Source organism: Hyperolius riggenbachi, chromosome 10 (assembly GCF_040937935.1).
Source record: "Hyperolius riggenbachi isolate aHypRig1 chromosome 10, aHypRig1.pri, whole genome shotgun sequence".
In the NCBI taxonomy this organism is placed as follows: Eukaryota; Metazoa; Chordata; class Amphibia; order Anura; family Hyperoliidae; genus Hyperolius; species Hyperolius riggenbachi.
Genome location: NC_090655.1, coordinates 250,066,485 through 250,082,288, shown reverse-complemented (window position 1 = coordinate 250,082,288; position 15,804 = coordinate 250,066,485). Strand labels below are relative to the sequence as shown.

At 44.3% G+C, this 15,804-nt stretch overlaps 1 pseudogene; it reads left to right on the top strand.

Annotated features, from left to right (window-relative positions):
* LOC137537089 (uncharacterized) overlaps window positions 1-15,548 on the top strand; it is a 128,390-nt pseudogene extending 112,842 nt beyond the window's left edge.
* Window positions 15,549-15,804: the final 256 nt, after the last annotated feature.

Sequence of the window (15,804 nt, the reverse complement as noted above, 5' to 3'; positions counted from 1 at the left end):
TCTGTCCTTGCTTTCCTGGTGGGCGGTGGCTTGCAGGGCCTGCTGCTCTGTTGAGATCAGTGGGGAATACGCAGAGTGCTCCAACAAACTAACCTACATTGTCGAATTAACCTACATTCCATTGACTTTACTATCCCCTACCCTTCCTTAACCCTAACCCTCCGGCCTATGTGTTTGTCAATGCATGTAGGCAAATTCGACGGGTAGGCTATTTAGTCGGCAGAACTGCTTTGGTGGAAGGAGGATGACTGTATACCTCCTTCAGCATAGCGGGTGAAATTTGAAGTCCGGAAGGGATTTAGCCATGCCCTCGCACAACGCTCCCGTGGAGGGGACGCCAAGGCTTCACATCTGCTGACCCAGTGCCATACGGGTAATTCTGGAACACACACATTGTTGATTGGCCGCTTTTCCTACTTCCACGTAGTATGGGAACTTACCTGCACAACCTGTTTATAGTATTCAAAATCTGTTTGGAAGTTGTAAAATTGGTCAGTGATTTGCCAATCAAAATTGTATATTTGTGTACCTTTAGACCTATAGTCAAGAGGTTTTCCCTGCACCCTCTGCTGCTGGCAAGCCTGTGGAGAATGTGGCTATGCCAGGACCTGGCATGGAGGAGGCAGCCTCAGGAAGCATGGGGGGGGGGCAGCAATGGCAGCACATGAAGCATACAGTCAATAATGTGGAAAACTCCTGAAGGAAGACTCAATGTAACCAAATCTTTTAAAAGGAAGTGAGAGGGATACGGAGACTGCCATATTTATTTCCTCTTAAACAATACCAGTTGCCTGGCAGCCCTGCTGCTCCTCTGCCTCTAATACTTTTATCCACAGACCCTGAACAAGCAATACAGCAGATCAGGTGTTTCTGACATGCTGCATGCTTGTTTCTGATGTTATTCAGACACTACTGCAGCCAAATAGATCAGCAGGGCTGCCAGGCAACCGGTATTGTTTAAAAGGAGACAAATATGGAAACCTCCATATTCTTCTCACTTCAGTTGTACTTTAATGAAAAAGAGCATGCAATGGTGGACCAAGTGCCCCAAACTGGATGCAAGCCTTTCTCAGTACTCGAAGGACGCAGATCTGTCCATTGAAGACACTGGGGGACTTTGAGACACAATTGACAAAAAAGTGGAGGTCCTCTGGGCATGGGAGACCATACCATTTCTCTCTAGACCCACTATTATCTCGATCTGTATAACCTAATCTTTTAAAAGGAGTCTTTTTAAAGTCATCACAGACAAATCACAAAGAAGCCTGATAGCCATGATGAGCCCATGATAGAATATTGTCAATAAGCAGGAGGGCGTGGCTTCCACCAATGTGTCTAGAAGGGCGTGTTTCAGACAATGAATATGTCCAAGTGTGGTCTCCAGGCCGCACTGCCCCATAGCATAAACTGAAGTGCAAGGTCAGTCCGCCAAAGCCCCAGGTCGGACACCCAGTATAAAGTCCACAAGAACCAGCACACTTAGGGATTTCTTCCAAAACTCACAGAAATCTTTATTACAAAATCTTCAACATCATAAACATTAAAATACGTGAGCCATCACAGGGACAATCCAGCAATACGATAACCGCCAAAGATGGCCAATGTCCATCAAAAGCCTAGTCCCCAAGCAGACAGAGTATTTATCAGGCTGTGGAGTCGGTACAAAAATCCACCGACTCCGACTCCTCAGTTTAGGATTCCTCCGACTCCTCTAATTTGCATATTACAATCTTGTTGATTGAAAGTATGTAACATGAAATTCGTCTCTTAACTGCCAACGCTTAGGAATTTTAGAAGACAACTGAAGCGAGAAGGATATGGAGACTCAGACTGCCATACTGATTCCCTTTAGTCATAGACTAAAACTAGTCCTTGGTAAGAGTACTTGTAAAAGGTACAGGCCGGAACAAAGAACATCTATCAGGCCCTAGGCAATGTAACTGTGGGTACATGTAAGAATGATGTGCAGGTACTCTGCAGGAGAATGAGGAGATTCTTCCTCTATTACACATTCTTCATGCACAATCTGAACAAGGTTTATGGGTGATAGACAACACCTCTGTGTTCAATGTGCACAACATTCTCAGTGGATTCCCTGCAGCTTTGTGGAGAGTGCATATGTAGAGTATAGTACTACTGTGTAACAAAGTAAACCTGAGCCAGATGAAATTAACGTTTTATACATACCTGGGGCTTCCTCCAGCCCCCTTCAGGCTAATCAGTCTCTCGCTGTCCTCCTCCACCACCTGAATCTTCTGCTATGAGTCCAGGTACTTGAGCCAGTCTGGCGTAGTGCGCATGCAGACACTCTGCCGCCGGGAACACACTACACCTGCGCAGTACTGTTGCGCAGGTGCAGAACGCTCCTGGCTGTGGAAGCGCCATGCGGCCGGACTGCGCTGACTGGCTGAATTACCGGGACTCATAGCAGAAGATCCAGGTGGTGGAGGTGGACAGCAAGGGACTGATTAGCCTGAAGGGGGCTGGAGGAAGCCCCAGGTATGTATAAAACTTTTCTTTTCATCCTTCTCAGGTACCATTTAATTCGTAGTCACCAAACCAAATTTTAACAACATATCAAATTATTTGATTTCATGAGCAAAGAGCTGATTTGCATAAATCAGCATCAACACAGAATTATTTCCATCTCATTGACCATCTCTATTAGTCACATAGCTACACATCAGGCTTTATTCTTACAGCATAGATGTTATTTAGTATATATAAGAGATTCCCGTGTACACATCATATATACAGTCACAATCAGATGTGTATATCTGACTTTAAAAATACGGGGACTGCTTTATTGAAGCAGCACAAGTAACTAATTTTGATTGGTTTATTTCATTTTTGTGGACTAAGCACAGCTATTACTGTATGTATAAATTATTTATGATGACTATTATCTGAGAAATAGAACATTTTATCATATTTTCTATTTTAATTACAGTTTAAATTCATTAGGAGTCGGAGTCGGTGCATTTTTTCCCCCGCCTCCGACTCCAGGCACCCAAAATTGCTCCGACTCCACGACTCCGACTCCACAGCCCTTGTATTATTAGCAATTGGGTAGACAAAGGTCACCATCATATAGAAAGTCCAAACATCATGGCAGCCGGTGGCTGGAGAACAAGTCTGGATGTGAGTTCATGTTTGGGTGTGGGGGAAGGGGATGGTTTGTAGCAAATGTGTGGAGGGTAGTGATGAGCTCACAAGTAGTGAGCTATTCAAACCGTGATTAAAATGAGGCTTAATTGCCTCAGGTGTGCAGCTGGGAGAGAGGGGGTTACTTATCCATAAGTCCGCTGTCCTCAGTCTATGCGTTCCAAACGTCTTGCACAAGTCCTATTGGAAGCCGGAAGAAGGAAGTGCGCGGTGGTGAGTCTTGCAACGTGTCCAATAGGACGCATGCAAGACGTTTGGAAAGCATAGAGGACTGCAGACTTATGGGTAAGTAACCCCCTCTCTCCCAGCTGCACACCTGAGGCATTTTAATCACGGATTCGAATAGCTCACTACTCGTGAGCTCATCACTAGTGGAGGGGGTGGGGATGACTTCCATGGCTTGGCTCTTGCTGGTTCAGCCACACTCAGGATGGGTTGATTTGGAGGAACTCCCCTCTCTTCTGCCACACCCTTCTGACATCATCACCCACCGCTCTCCAGTACCCAGAAAGTGGCCTTATGGAGATTATGGGCTTTCAATATACAGTGGGATGCGAAAGTTTGGGCAACCTTGTTAATTGCCATGATTTTCCTGTATAAATCATTGGTTGTTACGATAAAAAATGTCAATTACGGTAAATATATAATATAGGAGACATACACAGTGATATTTGAGAAGTGAAATGAAGTTTACTGGATTTACAGAAAGTGTGCATTACGGTAATTGTTTAAATAAAATTAGGCAGGTGCCATTTTATTAATTCCAAAACCTTTAGATCTAATTATTGGAACTCAAATTGGCTTGGTAAGCTCAGTGACCCCTGACCTACATACACAGGTGAATCCAATTATGAGAAAGAGTATTTAACCTCCCTGGCGGTCTGTTAGAAACCGCCAGGGGGCAGCGCAGCACTATATTTAAAAAAAAATGTTTTTTTAAATCATGTAGCGATGATTTAGGGCTCGCTACATGATAGCTGCTGTACAGCGGTATCCCCCCGCCCGCTTCGATCGCCTCCGGCGATCTTTGATCAGGAAATCCCGTTCAAAGAACGGGATTTCCTAAAGGGCTTCCCCCGTGGCGGGGGACGGGATGATGTCATGGACGTCGTGACGTCTAAGGGAGTCCCGATCAACCCCTCAGCGCTGATTGGCCAGGCAGCGCATGGGGTCTGGGGGGGGGGCTTTACGGCACGGCGATTTTGCGCGGAGCGGCGGCGATCGGAATGCACACGCAGCTAGCAAAGTGCTGGCTGCGTGTTGCAAAGAAAATGATGCAAATCGTGTTGCAAAAAAAAAAAATGATGAGAAATCCTCCTGCGCGGCAAAGCCCGAGCTGAGCTCGGGCTTACCGCCAGGAAGGTTAAGTAGGAACATATTGAGGAAATGGAAGACCACAGGCTCAGTTCAAGTTAAGGCTCGAAGTGGCAGACCAAGAAAAATCTCGGATAAACAGAAGCGACGAATGGTGAAAACAGTCAGAGTCAACCCAAAGACCTTGATGTTGTCATCATCTTGCTGCAGATGGAGTCACTGTGCACTGTTCAACCATTCGGCACACTTTACACAAGGAGATGCTGTATGCGAGAGTGATGCAGAGGAAGCCTTTTCTCCACCCACAGCACGAACTGAACCACTTGAGGTGTGCTAAAGCACATTTGGACAAGCCAGCTTCATTTTGGAATAAGATGCTGTGGTGATGAAACTAAAATTGAGTTATTTGGGCATAACAAGGGGTGTTATGCATGGAGGAAAAAGAACACAGCATTCCAAGAAAAACACCTGCTACCTACAGTAAAATATGGTGGTGGTTCCATCATGCTTTGGGGCTGTGTGGTCAGTGCAGGGACTGGGAAGCTTATCAAAGTTGAGGGACGCATGGATTCCACTCAGTATCAGCAGATCAGACAAATTTGAAGCTGCGCCAGGGCTGGATCTTTCAACAAGACAACAACCCTAAACACTGCTCGAAATCCACTAAGGGCTTGTTTCCACTGTTGCGACGCGATTTCGGCCGCATTCCGACGCTTGTAAAAACGCATGCGGATGCGTTTCCACATGCGTTTTTACCCGCGATTTCGCCTGCGATTTCGCATGGCAGGGTGCCATGCGAAATTAACCATGACACTGCCAGGGCTAAATAAAATTGAAAAAGGTGCGAAATCGCACGCGAAATCGCGGGTAAAAACGCATGTAACAAACGCATGCGTTTTTACTAATAAATACATTAGCGGCGATTCGCACGGATTCCCGACGCAGGCAAAATCGTTGGCTCTTTTGTGCGTTTTTTTCACGCTGAAAAAAACGCACCTCAACAACGCTACAGTGGAAACAGGCCCATCCACTTGTATTACATGTGCGGATCTGCATGCGTTGGACGCATGCAGATTCGCGATAGTGGAAACGAGCCCTCCGGCGTTCATGCAGAGGAACTAGTACAATATTCTTGAATGACCATCTCAGTCCCCAGACCTGAATATAATTGAAAATCTGTGGTGTGAGTTAAAGAGAGCTGTCCATGCTCGGAAGCCATCAAACCTGAAAGAACTAGAGATGTTTTGTAAATATGAATGGTCCAAAATACCTTCAACCAGAATCCAGACTCTCATTGGAACCAAAGGGAAACGTTTAGAGGCTGTATTTTCTGCAAAAGGAGGATCTATTCAATATTGATTTCATTTCTTATTTGTGGTGCCCAAATTTATGCACCTGCCTAATTTTGTTTAAACAATTATTGCATACTTTCTGTAAATCCAATAAACTTCATCCCACTGTATGTAAGGCTAGGGATATATTTCTTAGACTACAACAGTGCAGATAATCATCAGTGTAATATCCCTCTACAGATACCAGCTTCCTGTACAGATCACATGACCACCTTACTGAACATGGATAAGAACCGAAGTTACATGACTGAGAGGATATTAGACTTCACCCTAGAGATCATCTACCTGCTGACTGGAAAGGTGAGGATTCTGGGAGGTCACATGACATTATTGTAGTCCCTGTTAGTAGAACACACAGCTGTGAGGTGAGGACTCTGGAAATGAACCTGGTATTGCTATTGTGTATGTTTTAACAGAATCATAAAATAGTGAGGGAGAGATCTGAAGAGCTACTGATGCCCAGAAGTCATCTCCATGGCCCCTCCCCCATCACAGAGTCCCCACCTCACTCCCTGACACCGGAGAGGAACAAGAAGGAGATTCTAGAGGTCATCCACAAGATGATGGAGCTGCTGACAGGAGAGGTGAGCAGTGCTGGGAATTATGGTACATTATGCAGTAACAGCAAGGGGTGTGTCTAGATGGTGACTATATCATTGTGTGTGTCAGGTTCCTATACGGTGTGAAGATGTCACAGTCTGTTTCTCTTTGGAGGAGTGGGAGTATATAGAAGGACACAAGGACCTCTACAAGGACATCATGATGGAGAATCAGCCTCTCCTCACATCACCGGGTAAGAGGAGAATCTTATTTCTTGTAAAGTAGAGAGGAGAATAGAAGATCCATGTAGAATGTATGCTCTTGTCATGGTTTTTTTTTTTTTTAGATATATTTTTTAGAGCAGGGTATTGCCAAAGTTACTTTTGAGGCTGGGGACATAAATCATTAATTGTAGCACACTGCAGCAGCGTGAGTTAAATAAACTTACGCACCCTAATGATATCAGCGCGATTTAATGACAGAGTGGGTATGCTACGTGCGCTACAGGCAGCAAAGGGCACGCTCCTTGGCAACGGCAGCTCCTTGTGAAGTCCCGTGCAATAATAATGGCGCGCCCACTCTGTCATTAGTTCACGGTAATATCATTAGGCCGTGTAAGTTCATTTAATTTGCGCTGCTGCAGCGTGCTACAATCAATGGATCAAGCCCAATGTCCCGTCATATGCCCTCTTCCTTTCCTAACTCTAACCTTCCTCCTTTCTAATGCCTAATGCTAACCTCAGACCTCGGATCCTAACCTTCCCCTTTTCACTCCTAACACTAACCTTCCCCTCTGCACCCCTAACACTAACCTCTCCACCACTAACACTAACCCTTCCCTCTCCACTCCTAACACTAACCTCTCCACCCCTAACACTAACCTCTCCACCCCTAACACTAACCTTCCCCTCTCCACTCCTAACACTAACCTCTCCACTCCTAACACTAACCTCTCCACCCCTAACACTAACCTCTCCACAGGGCTGTGGAGTCAGAGTTGGAGTCGAGGAGTCGGAGTCTGAGCAATTTTGGGTACCTGGAGTCGGAGTCGTTGATTTCATAAACTGAGGAGTCGGATGATTTTGTACAAAATCCACAGCCCTGTTAAGTATTAGACTAAGGGAGTCTGAGTCATATTGGGTACCCGGAGTCAGAATCTGAGTTGGAGTCAGAGTTGTGGTTTCACAAACTGAGGAGTCGGAGTTGTAAGATTTTTGTACCGACTCCACAGCCCTGCCTCTCCACTCCTAACACTGTCTTGTCATATGCCCTCTTTCTATTCTAAAGCTAACTTTCCACTTTTCATTCCTAACACCAACCTTCCCCTCACCGTTGCTCCTATATAAGTTCATCTATAATGTAACTGAACTCCACACCAAACGGAACACAGTCCCCACTGCTTCCCTCGCTGCTTAGACTGATTGGAAGCCAAATTTTAGATTGGCTATATGACTGTTGAGAGATAGATCAGCACCACTATTGTGCGCCACAATCCAGGTCCCTGGAAAAGTTAGCGTGTGGTCTATAGGTGGTCAAGACACAACATATGCCCCATGCACAAAAAACAACAACCCTGCATTGTCATCCGGTTCCCTCCTTAATCTGATAAACAGAGACACGGAATTCATTCATTGTGTGTGTTTCCTACAGATGGATCCAGTAACACAAACTCACCAGAGAGTTGTACAGGTCCTCTTTATTCCCAGGAATGTTTACAGGAAGATCACACCATTCCTCACCATTATCAGGTAAGGTGGGGTTGAGGGTATTCAAACCCAAAAGGGCTTCATACTCTATTTTTTCGATGTATTGCTAGCTTATTCATGCTCTCGTTTTAAGGATGTTAAATTAGACCTGAACTCTTGCACAGGACTGAAGGAAAACAGAAAAATGCACCCTGTATGTATTTAGATAGTTTAGCCTGTCTAATTGCCCCTCATCTGTGTCTAATCACAAGTTGTAATTTGATCTCTCCCCTGTGTCACCTGACTGCCATGGTAGAGATGGCGGATAAGCTCATTTGAAAGCACAGGATGTTAACAATATGTCTGCTTCCATGAATCAGAAACTACCAACAGTGCAGGCTTATTTTAGGATTTGTGTCAGCTGTAACAATGAAATGTTTTTTTGTGCAATAGTTACTATGCTCTTGTGTATCTTTTAGAGCAGAGAGGAAGTTCTGAGTTCAGGTCCGCTTTCATTTATAGATTTATATGTTTTTGTGTTTTAGGAGGAAGAACAGATTGTTATAAAAGTTGAACAAGAAGAATATATGAGATGGGATCAGCAGCCGATGGAAGAGGACAATATAATTGGGGCGATAAAACTGGAGGAAACTTGTCTACTAATAAGTAAAGGTTGATGTGAATAATTTTTAAGAAGCTCTAAAATATCATTTCCCACCAATACAGCCAGGCCCAGATTTACCGCAAGGCAGTGTAGGCTCATACCTACAGGCGCCTTGAAAGAGGCGGCTCCCCTCCCCAATTGCCTTCTTCTCCCCCCCCCCCCCCCCTCTCCCTCCACCCCTCTGTAGAGATGCAATGAAAAGATTCATAAGGCACCACGTCATTCAACCATTCTCGGCATTCCAGCGTTGGGATCTCCTGCTGCAAGCCCAGCTTCCCATATCTATGGCTATAGGTGCATCTCATGTGACCTTCCAGTATGTGCTGGTGGGTCACATGAGATGCCACTGTAGTCATAGAGGTGATGTTGGACAAAGTGGGGAGGAGATACTGTACACCATATGAAAGGTCCATCTCCATTCCTCAGTATAACATCATAGTACCCACAAATGAGAAGGAGATACTGTACACCATATGAAAGGCCCATCTCCATTCCTCAGTATAACATCATAGTACCAACAAATGAGAAGGAGATAATGTACACCATATGAAAGGCCCATCTCCATTCCTCAGTATAACATCATAGTACCAACAAATGAGAAGGAGATACTGTACACCATATGAAAGGGCCCATCTCCAGTCCTCAGTATAACATCATAGTACTAACAAATGAGGAGGAGATACTGTACACCATATGAAAGGCCCATCTCCATTCCTCAGTATAACATCATAGCACCAACCAATGAGGGGGAGGTACTGTACATCATATGAAAGGCCCATCTCCATTCCTCCGTATAACATCATAGCACCAACAAATGAGGAGGAGATACTGTACACCATATGAGAGGCCCATCTCGATTCCTCAGTATAACATCACAGTACCTACAAATGGGGAGGAGATACTGTACACCATATGAAAGTCCCATCTCCATTCCTCAGTATAACCTCATAGCACCAACAAATGAGGAGGAGATCCTGTACACCATATGAAAGGCCCATCTCCATTCCTCAGTATAACATCATAGCACCAACAAATGAGTAGTGGATACTGTACACCATATGAAAGGCCCATCTCCATTCCTCAGTGTAACATCATAGCACCAACAAATGAGGAGGAGATACTGTACACCATATGAAAGGCCCATCTCCATTCCTCAGTATAACATCATAGTACTAACAAATGAGGAGGAGATACTGTACATCATATGAAAGGCCCATCTCCATTCCTCCGTATAACATCATAGCACCAACAAATGAGGAGGAGATACTGTACACCATATGAGAGGCCCATCTCGATTCCTCAGTATAACATCATAGTACCAACAAATGAGGAGGAGATACTGTACACCATATGAAAGGCGCATCTCCATTCCTCAGTATAACATCACAGTACCTACAAATGGGGAGGAGATACTGTACACCATATGAAAGTCCCATCTCCATTCCTCAGTATAACCTCATAGCACCAACAAATGAGGAGGAGATCCTGTACACCATATGAAAGGCCCATCTCCATTCCTCAGTATAACATCATAGCACCAACAAATGAGTAGTGGATACTGTACACCATATGAAAGGCCCATCTCCATTCCTCAGTGTAACATCATAGCACCAACAAATGAGGAGGAGATACTGTACACCATATGAAAGGCCCATCTCCATTCCTCAGTATAACATCATAGCACCAACAAATGAGGAGGAGATACTGTACACCATATGAAAGGTCCATCTCCATTCCTCAGTATAACATCATAGTACCAACAAATGGGGAGGAGATACTGTACACCATATGAAAGGTCCATCTCCATTCCTCAGTGTAACATCATAGCACCAACAAATGAGGAGGAGATACTGTACACCATATAAAAGGCCCATCTCCATTCCTCAGTATAGCATCATAGCACCAACAAATGAGGAGGGGATACTGTACACCATATAAAAGGTCCATCTCCATTCCTCAGTATAACATCATAGCACCAACAAATGAGGAGGAGATACTGTACATCATATGAATGGTCCATCTTCATTCCTCAGTATAACATCATAGCACCAACAAATGAGGAGGATATACTGTACATCATATGAATGGTCCATCTCCATTCCTCAGTATAACATCATAGCACCAACAAATGAGGAGGAGATACTGTACACTATATGAAAGGCCCATCTCCATTCCTCAGTATAACATCATAGTACCTACAAATGGGGAGGAGATACTGTACACCATATGAAAGGCCCATCTCCATTCCTCAGTATACCATCATAGTACCAACAAATGAGGAGGAGATACTGTACACCATATGAAAGGCCCATCTCCATTCCTCAGTATAACATCATAGTACCAACAAATGACGAGGAGATACTGTACACCATATGAAAGTCCCATCTCCATTCCTCAGTATAACATCATAGCACCAACAAATGAGGAGGAGATACTGTACACCATATGAAAGGCCCATCTCCATTCCTCAGTATAACATCATAGTGCCAACAAATGAGGAGGAGATACTGTACACCATATGAAAGGCCCATCTCCATTCCTCAGTATAACATCATAGTACCAACAAAAGAGGAGGGGATACTGTACACCATATAAAAGGTCCATCTCCATTCCTCAGTATAACATCATAGCACCAACAAATGAGGAGGAGATACTGTACATCATATGAATGGTCCATCCCCATTCCTCAGTATAACATCATAGCACCAACAAATGAGGAGGAGATACTGTACACTATATGAAAGGCCCATCTCCATTCCTCAGTATAACATCATAGTACCTACAAATGGGGAGGAGATACTGTACACCATATGAAAGGCCCATCTCCATTCCTCAGTATAACATCATAGTACCAACAAATGACGAGGAGATACTGTACACCATATGAAAGGCCCATCTCCATTCCTCAGTATAACACCATAGCACCAACAAATGAGTAGGGGATACTGTACACCATATGAAAGGCCCATCTCCATTCCTCAGTGTAACATCATAGCACCAACAAATGAGGAGGAGATACTGTACACCATATGAAAGGCCCATCTCCATTCCTCAGTATAACATCATAGCACCAACAAATGAGGAGGAGATACTGTACACCATATGAAAGGCCCATCTCCATTCCTCAGTATAACACCATAGCACCAACAAATGAGTAGGGGATACTGTACACCATATGAAAGGCCCATCTCCATTCCTCAGTGTAACATCATAGCACCAACAAATGAGGAGGAGATACTGTACACCATATGAAAGGCCCATCTCCATTCCTCAGTATAACATCATAGTACCAACAAATGAGGAGGAGATACTGTACACCATATGAAAGGCCCATCTCCCTTCCTCAGTATAACATCATAGTACCAACAAATGAGGAGGAGATACTGTACATCATATGAAAGGCCCATCTCCATTCCTCAGTATAACATCATAGCGCCAACAAATGGGGAGGAGATACTGTACACCATATGAAAGGCCCACCTCCATTCCTCAGTATAACATCATAGTGCCAACAAATGAGGGGGAGATACTGTACACCATATGAGATGCCCATCTCCATTCCTCAGTATAACATCATAGTACCAACAAATGAGGAGGAGATACTGTACACCATATGAAAGGCCCATCTCCATTCCTCAGTATAACATCATAGTGCCAACAAATGAGGAGGAGATACTGTACACCATATGAAAGGCCCATCTCCATTTCTCAGTATAACATTGTAGCACCAACAAATGAAGAGGAGATACTGTACACCATATGAAAGCCCCATCTCCATTCCTCAGTATAACATCATAGTACCAACAAATGAGGAGGCATCATATGATTTACCATTATACGGCACACATTATTGGTGTTAGCTGATTCCATTGCAAATTTCTGAGAATAAATAAGCATTGGACTAAAAATCAAACCTGTAAAAACTTTTCAGTATATTGCCTTTATTTTGCATACTATCTTCCCCAACAGATGGACAGAATATGTGGAGCCCCTGGGAGGGATGTCTTATCCCCCCTCCAGATGATGCTGCAGAAGATAATGGCGTCACACAATGTTCTCCAGGAGGAAACCACATTACTGGATATACACATCACAGTGCGACCAGAGCAACACATCCCTGTAATCCCAGGGAATATTATGATACACCCGACATTACTAGAAGCATAAACTCAACAACTCACACTGAGGACAAAGCAAACAGTCACAGCTCTGACTATTGTTTTTCATGTTCAGTGTGTGGGAAAAGTTTTATTAGCAAAAAAATCCTTCTCAGTCACCAGAAAATTCACACTGGTGAGCAACCTTTTTCATGTTCAGAGTGTGGGAAATCTTTTAAACATAAGGTAAGCGCTCAGCGTCATCAGAGATGTCACACTGGTGAACGGCCTTTTTCATGTTCTGAGTGTGGGAAATCTTTTAAACATAAGCACAACCTTCAACTACATCAGGCATGTCACACTGGTGAGAAGCCTTTTTCATGTTCAGAGTGTGGGAAAAGGTTTAGTTTAAAAGGTGGACTTGTTAGACATCAGAAAACTCATACTGGCGAGTGGCCTTTGTCATCTTTAGAGTGTGGGGAATCTTTAAATCATAAGCAAAGGCTTCAGCTATATCAGCACTGTCAGACTGGTGAATGGCTTTTTTCATGTTCAGAGTGTGGAAAATCTTTTACACATAAAAAAAGCTTTCAGCGTCATCACAGATGTCATACTGGTGAGCGGCCATATTCATGTTCAGAGTGCGGGAATTGTTTTAAACATAAACATAACCTTCAGCGTCATCAGCAATGTCATATTGATGAACAGCCTTTTTCTTGTTCAGAGTGTGGGAAGTCTTTTAAACATAAGGGGAGTTTTCAGCGTCATCAGAGGTGTCATACCGATGAACAACCTTTTTCATGTTTAGAGTGTGGGAAATATTTTAAACATAAGGTAAGCTTTGAGCGTCATCAGAGATGTCACACTGGTGAGCGGCCTTTTTCATGTTTACTGTGTGAGAAATCTTTTAAACATAAGCACAACCTTCAACTACATCAGAGATGTCACACTGGTTAGGAGCCTTTTTCATGTTTACTGTGTGGGAAATCTTTTAACCTCCCTGGCGTTCAGTTTCCTCAGGATTTATGTGCAAAAAGTGATCCAATTAATTTTCATAACCTTTTTTCCCTGTAACTTGCCAAAATGTGTCAAGCAAGGGTCCAGTATACAGTGCAGGAGAGTTTTAACGTGTATGCACGTCAATACTGTTCACAGCATGTTTTGTATTGACGTGTATAACCGTCAATACTGCTAGGGAGGTGTATAAGCATAACCTTCAGCTACATCAGGAATGTCACACTGGTTAGCAGCCTTTTTCGCCTTCAGAGTGTTGGAAATCTCTGTTGTGAAGTCAGACCTCCATAGACACCAGGCAAGTCTACAGACAAGCCTCATTCTCTTTGACTAATATTTGAAGGAAGTGTTATTTAGGCAAAGCTGCAACAATGAACGCACTGTGCTCCTGAGTTGCTAAGCTGAGGGACTGCAGATTGCTATTCTGTGACCGGTACAGCCCAGCAACACATTTCCCAGAACTGGCAACTCCTGCAGTTCTCCGCACGTCAGGATGCACAGCTCCCTCTAGTGACATAAATGGGGAGTTACACACATGCCTGTTTCCCTATTATCTCTATGCTTGTCTGCTGGTGGCTCACGTCAGCTGGTTGCAAAATGATGTGCGGTCATGTATTGCAATGCTCTGCAGACATTTCTCGAGCACTGTTATCTGCATCTGTTTTCCTGTAAATATTTCCGTGTGCTGTTCATGTGTAATTTCTCTCGTCTTCATCTGTGTCCTTCTTCTGTATGGCTTGGAGACCAGTGCCCCGCCCCCATTTCTCTATTCTTCATCTGTGTTCTTCTTTTGTGTGACTTGGAGATCACTGCCCCGCCCCCATTTCTCTATTCTTCATCTGTATCCTTCTTCTGTGTGGCTTGGAGACCACTGCCCCGCCCCCATTTCTCTTTTCTTCATCTGTATCCTTCTTCTGTGTGGCTTGGAGACCACTGCCCCGCCCCCATTTCTCTATTCTTCATCTGTGTCCTTCTTCTGTGTGGCTTGGAGACCACTGCCCCGCCCCCATTTCTCCATTCTTCATCTGTGTCCTTCTTCTGTGTGGCTTGGATGGAGACCACTGCCCCGCCCCCATTTCTCTATTCTTCATCTGTGTTCTTCTTTTGTGTGACTTGGAGACCACTGCCCCGCCCCCATTTCTCTATTCCTCATCGGTGTCCTTCTTCTGTGTGGCTTGGAGACCAGTGCCCTCCCCCATTTCTCTATTCTTCATCTGTATCCTTCTTCTGTGAGGCTTGGAGACCACTGCCCCGCCCCCATTTCTCTATTCTTCATCTGTATCCTTCTTCTGTGAGGCTTGGAGACCACTGCCCCGCCCCCATTTCTCTATTCTTCATCTGTGTCCTTCTTCTGTGTGGCTTGGAGACCAGTGCCCGCCCCCATTTCTCTATTCTTCATCTGTGTCCTTCTTCTGTGTGGCTTGGAGACCACTGCCCAGCCCCCATTTCTCTATTCTTCATCTGTGTCCTTCTTCTGTGTGGCTTGGAGACCACTGCCCCGCCCCCATTTCTCTATTCTTCATCTGTATCCTTCTTCTGTGTGGCTTGGAGACCACTGCCCTCCCTCCCCCCCACAGGAGGGGCTCCATCATTGCCACATTTCATGATCTCGCCAAATAAGGCCCAACAGTTGTATACTTTATTTACCGCAGCAGATCTGTTAGTAAAGTAACTTAGTGAATATTGTTAATAAAGAGATTGAGATTTCTAGATGAAACATTGTCTATGTTTTCTGTGTAATGAATGAAATAAAGGAGAATATGTGTATATGGGTGTAGGTCAGGCATCGGCAAACTCGACCCTCCAGCTGTTACGGAACTACAAGTCCCACAATGCATTTTCCTTTATAAGTCATGACTGTGGCTGTCAGACTCCTGCAATGCATTGTGGGACTTGTAGTTCCTTAACAGCTGGAGGGCCAAGTTTGCCCATGCCTGGTGTAGGTAGATATATACACCTAATTAGTGCATATA